Source organism: Eurosta solidaginis, chromosome 2, assembly GCF_040869045.1.
Source record: "Eurosta solidaginis isolate ZX-2024a chromosome 2, ASM4086904v1, whole genome shotgun sequence".
NCBI lineage: Eukaryota > Metazoa > Arthropoda > Insecta > Diptera > Tephritidae > Eurosta > Eurosta solidaginis.
The window spans coordinates 242,242,780-242,248,779 of record NC_090320.1 but is presented as its reverse complement, the minus strand read 5'-3'; the positions used below and the strand labels follow the sequence as shown (position 1 = coordinate 242,248,779).

Sequence of the window (6,000 nt, the reverse complement as noted above, 5' to 3'; positions counted from 1 at the left end):
CAATTCTAAAGGGGTCGGGTTCAAAATTGGTCGAAATGGGATGGAATACCCCATATATATATATTATTGACACGACTGCAGTTCAAGCACGCTTCCTCCAGAATTTCTGCTGCTTTCTTCACAGCTATAATTTCCGCCTGAAAGACCTGCAGTCATCTGGCAGCCAGTAGCATATAATTATTTCTGGATCGTCACAGTAAACAGAAGACCCGACCCCTCCCGTTAACTTGAAGCCAACGGTATACACGTCAATTATATATTATGTAATTTCTGCACCCTGGCGCCAACCCTCCAGCTTAATTGTGGCCCCAAGAACTCTTTCGAAGCTCAGGTACGGGACCATTAGGCACATTAATAAATAACTAAATATAAATATTGGCTTGATTTGGATATACAAAAATACTAACAACAGTCGACCCTAACCTTAACTTAATAATTTAGCTTTTACATGGAAGAGTTATGTTGTGTAAGTGAAGAAAAAAAAGCTCTTCAAAGCTTAACGCCTGCAGATCCACCGCGATCATCGTAGGGCATGACAACTTAAGCTCAGCTTCAAAGCTGCAACTCAAGCAATACTTTTAAAACCCAATCAAAACAGAAAGCTTTGGGCATACGCTCAAACATATATTTTACTCAAATGTCAAAAGTATAAAAAAAACCCAAACAAAAAGCCTGCACTGTCGAACGGCGCGAGCGCTAACTCGAGCTTAACTGAGGCTTCTTTCATATCTAAATGTGCTCCCACAAACTTCAAGCGCTCAAATTGTTATGTGACGCTGATGCATATGAAGGTTGGATACGTGAGTTTGTGTGTTAGTGTATATGGCAAGTAGCCCACAGAGCAGAACCCAACAAAAAGCCAAAGCACGGAGTATTTCGCCACACAAGTAACGCTGCGCCATCGCATTCTATTAGTACAGCGAGGAGGCACTCGCACATGATATTACAGGCCACATTTCGGCTACTACTTAGTTGAATTTGTGCCAGCGGTCAAATACCAGTTAGCAGCGTACAATTGAAGTGAATACAACGTAACGAACTCAGTGATCTCGACGACGATGGGGTGTAGCTAAAGCAATAAAACTATAAAAAAAGGGGATATCAATTAAAATAAAAGGTAGAGAGATTAATTGTAAATCTAAAGCAGTCAGTCGCATAAATAAAAAATTGCAGATAAACGAAATTTGAGAATTTGCAAGGTTTAAAAAAATTTAGGGAGCTTGTAAGTGTTGACGATTTCATTGCCGGTGCAAATTCGTAGAAAAATAAAAAAAATTGTGCAAGTTTTGCAAATTAATTTTTGCAAAGTGTAAAGAAAAACGTTTTGTTTATAATATATATATATGTATATATTGTTATAAATTTGCATTTCTACACGTGGCTAAGCAGGCGTGTCATATTGCGTTCAAGTGCGATACAGAAAGTGGTGATGAAATAGCGAAAAAAAAATCACAAAGAAAAATAAAACGCATAATTTGTATAAGCTGGACAAAGACGAAGCTTTACTGCAAGTAGGAAAAAGTAAACAAAATTTTTAATTTCGGTAAGTCAAGTGAATGATGTACGATTAGTTTAAGATGCGCTATTAAAAAGTTTGAAAGTATAAATGCACATTAGACTGATTTTGTATATATTTTTCCCATTCAAATACAACTACCCAACTATAAGGGCTCTTGTTTACAACCGATTATTCGACTAGGCGACTAGTCGATTAGTTCAGCAGCAATATGTGCATTGATTGAAAACCGACTAGCAGAGTTGTTAAGGAATGCATTCTATTTGAAATTATTATTCAATTGGTTTCAGCTGCAGAGGATTGCAATACTTTTTTGTTAGTCCGGCATAATGTATAAAAAATTTTTGTCACAATTCTTTTATACATTCCGAACTAATTATTCCTTCTATTATTCGTCTTTTTTTGTTACTCCATGGATTGCATTCATTGGACTGCAAAACTCAACGGAATTCATTCCACAATCCTTTGCATTCCTTTTGCTTTTTAGTAGTATTACTCATTTGCGGAATACTTTCAATTTTGTTATTCCAAAAGAGTACCTAATGCTTTTAAAATTGATTATACAACGTAAGGAATGCAAAAAGTAATAATTTGTCTGAACTAATAAAAAGAAAAATTTCTAAAAAATTTATTAATTATTTCAAAAAAAGAAATAGGCTTCAATATAAAAGTATTGGTTCAAGAATGGGAATGCATAGATTGCAATTTGGGGTGATTGCATTCATTAACAACTCTACCGACTAGTATACGACTTCAACATAACATTCAATCGACTAACTGTCGTTATTCGAATACTGACGATTTATAAACTACATTTTTTATCATAAACAATATTTTCATATTTCTTAAATTCCAAAAAAATTCTAATAACTGAAATTGTTTCCTGCAAAATAAGCTTTCGGAAACGAGCATAGCTTTGTATGGAATATCTTTTCTAGTTCTCGAGACTGCCAAAGAAGCAAAGTGCAAAATATGTGAGCTGCAGATGACATAAATTAACGCAACAGGCCTCTTAAAAAATTATAAAAAAAAAACCTATTCGAATAGTCGAAGCTGTCACTGATCGAATATACAAACAACTAGTCGATTAGTGAAAATCGAGTATTTAACTGAACAACTTTTCGTAAACGCCTAATCGATTTATTGAATAGTTGGTCAACAAGAGCTCTAATTGACTAGTGCCTAACCACGATAATTGAATTCGTTTAACTCAATTGTCAAAATAATCAGGTAGCTATTGAAATATTAACGTCAGCTTGGTTATCAAGTGAAGTATCGGGTGAAAAATTTTATGACTTTAGTGTATTTGGTATAGTACTGAACAGTAACGAAGAAAAAGTACTCGATACTCAAATCTTCGATGCCAAAATCATAAGAAAAAGGAAGTCTGGCAAATTTTAGCGTTATAACGCCTTATAAATTATACATCTACTGGATGCTGGGGGGGGGGGGGGGGGGGGGGGGGGGACGTTAGGATACACATCTTGACAGCACGACCTTAAACAAAAAGGTTTGCAGGAAGAGGTCGAGGTACAGGAAGAGGGAGAGGTAGAGACAGACATCAAATTTGTATGACCATCACAACACGAAATTACATAAATTAATTAAGGACAATATGAAAAATGTCCAGTGATGGCACAGCAATTCAAAAAGTGATTTTTTTTAAGAATACTCAAGTAGAAACATTTAAGTGAGAGAACATGAGTGTAGTCCTTTTCGAGACTTACTTGATTGACGTTTGAACGTTCTAACGGATATGATCGTCCAACAAGGCGGCGTGCCGTCGTTTGTTCGTCGGGCTAACTGGTGCCTATTAGTAAGAACATGGAAATTTAAATCGTTTCCCAATTCGTCCCTACAGAGGAGTGTAGGCCGCCCTCTTCCTGTACATCCATAGGTGGAGTCCGATAACACCTTCATGGCCGGAGCATGATCTTTCATTCGCATAACCTGCAGCTCCTTTTATGGCTGGGACAGGACAGTAGAATTCAATCCTTTGCACAATAAACTTAACAGGTCCGTATATACAATACTAAGCAGGCTGATTCCGCGATAGATTGAGGAGTTTGCAGCATCCTGCTTGTGGATTGGGCAAAGAAAAATTAGATTCCAATCGTCAGGCCTTATTTTGCCAAGAAGTTGATGCATGCGCTTTAGGAACTTCTTAGCGCCGCATTTGAATAGATTCGCATGCAATCCATCAGCGCCTCCTGCCTTGTTGTTTTTCAATCTCGTTATTACTATTCTGACTTCGTCATAATCGGAGTTTGCCCCGTACTTAAAGCGTTCCTGTAAAGGCGTCTTGTGGTAGCGTTCGATTTTAACGTAGCCCTGTAGATAACGTCCTTTCTTTTGGATGCAACGCGGCTTTCATCATCGTACCAACTTTTCTTGTGTCTTGCTTTTAGCCGCACAGAGGCGGGTGTGAATAGAGTCGATGTCAGATCCTCTTATTGTGCGCACATCTAAAACACGGGTCCGTATGATTGCGTGTATTCCGAGCGAGCGACATCCATATAGCTTGATAAATATTTTTGTGGATGCGTCTCATGCTAAATATGTACATATTTCGAGTACCGGCGAAGTCGATAAGTCTCATTCCATTAGGAGAGGTTTCTTTGTTAAGGCTGAACCTAAAAATTATCTTCTTTGTCCACCCTGGTATTAAATTCACCAAGCACGAATTTTATATCGTGGTGAGGGCATCATGGTTTTAGGCACTCGTAGAATGTCTGCTTCACCTCACCGTCCTCCTCCGTCGGAGCTTGGGCGAAGATCTAATCAAATTTCGATTTTAAGCGGATAACGGCGAGGCGTTCGTCAACATGCGTGCGCGGGTGCCATTAAACTATTGGCTTTAAAAATCCAATTCCAACACGATTGGTGACACTTTTCAAAAATATGTCTTCCAAACAGCGCACGGACTTTACCACTTTATTGGTAGATCTACCAACTTTTTAGCCCATTTTCATTTTCTACCACTTCTACCACCAAAACCCGAAAATCTACCAACATTTCAATAGATTCGCATTGAAACTAAATACTGCGATCATTAGGTAAACGTATTTAATTGCCGAGCACACCCAATTAACATTAAGAGGTGACACTAGCCACACTAGCCAAACTAACCAATTTTGAAAAATTTGTGCACAAATTCAAACAAGAAATAAATTTGTTTATGAAATAAATGTAGTAACTGTGCACGCAAATATTTTCCTGCGCTATTTTCATCAGTTTTTTGTAAATAATTATGAACGAAAATAAAAAAAATGTTAAGTAAACGATAACATGCCGAAGTCGGTTATTTTGTGGCAGTATTTTGGATATATTGGAAAATTGTTGTTGTAATTATACGTTTCGGTAAATTTTCGTCAGTACTTCAAGCTCGAAATACAGGAAAAAGCAAGTATCTTATCGGCATAAGCTATGTATGTACATGGGGTATTCCATCCCATTTCGACCAATTTTGAACCCGACCCCTTTAGAATTGGCTGAAAGTTTTTCTTCTTTTTCTAGCTTACGAAAGACGTTTTTCAGAAGTTTTAAACATTTTTTCATCCAACGCAAAAAAAGTTATGAATTTTTAAAAAAACACCGTTTTTGTTTTCAAAATGCTATAACTTTTTCAAAAATTGACCGTTTGGGATCTTTTTTTTAAAAAATTTGTTTTTAAATCTACTTTTCGGAAAAAATTCAAAAACATTTTTAAAGTTTTTTTTTGTAATTTTTCAGTTTTTCGAGATTTTTCGAATTTCCCCCTCTTTTTTCTCATAAAAAACTTCAATCAATCCTGCAATCATCCCCACTAATCCCGGAGTGGGCCGAGAATTTTTTTTTTTATTTAATTGAAAAAAAAGATCCCAAACGGTCAATTTTTGAAAAAGTTATAGCATTTTGAAAACAAAAACGGTGTTTTTTTAAAAATTCATAATTTTTTTTGAGTTGGATGAAAAAATTTTAAAAACTTCTGAAAAAACGTCTTTCGTAAGCTAGAAAAAGAAGAAAAACTTTCAGCCAATTCTAAAGGGGTCGGGTTCAAAATTGGTTGAAATGGGATGGAATACCCCATATACAAATTTATACGCATTTTTTTGTTTTGTTTACTTGTTTTTTTTAAAGTGTTATTTCCGTGAAATGTGCTAAACTGTAGCTATTGTTTTCTTGGAAAAAAATCTACCACTATTTTAATTTCTCGTCTACCAACATTCTCTTTTTAAAAGTCCGTGCACTGCTTCCAAAGCTGATATACCTATACATATGGGGAAATCCGCCAAACTTTGATTTTTTTTGGAGAAACAAATTTTTTTTGGAAACATGGTATCACGCAAATATCTTTTTGTTAGGAACATTGAGGGGTAAATTGGAGCTATAGTGCATCGCCGTTACTCGTCTTACATAATGCCTCACAAAGATATAGTCAAAAGATCGAGCAAAATATATATAAATTGAGGTCGCAATGTTAAATATACATTTATTTCAACACT

The 6,000-nt window shown here is 36.0% G+C and overlaps 1 protein-coding gene across 2 annotated transcripts in view; it reads left to right on the top strand.

Moving 5' to 3' along the window:
• The first annotated feature begins 873 nt into the window (after nucleotides 1-873).
• The window catches only part of LOC137240747 (alpha-tocopherol transfer protein-like), an 87,827-nt gene continuing 82,700 nt past the window's right edge, over nucleotides 874-6,000 (top strand). The window contains exon 1 of one of the 2 annotated variants that reach the window (XM_067767421.1): nucleotides 874-1,117. The gene's annotated coding sequence lies outside the window, so the exon portion shown is untranslated. Of the gene's footprint in view, nucleotides 1,544-6,000 lie in introns of both variants that reach the window. The other variant, XM_067767419.1, reaches the window with a different exon arrangement.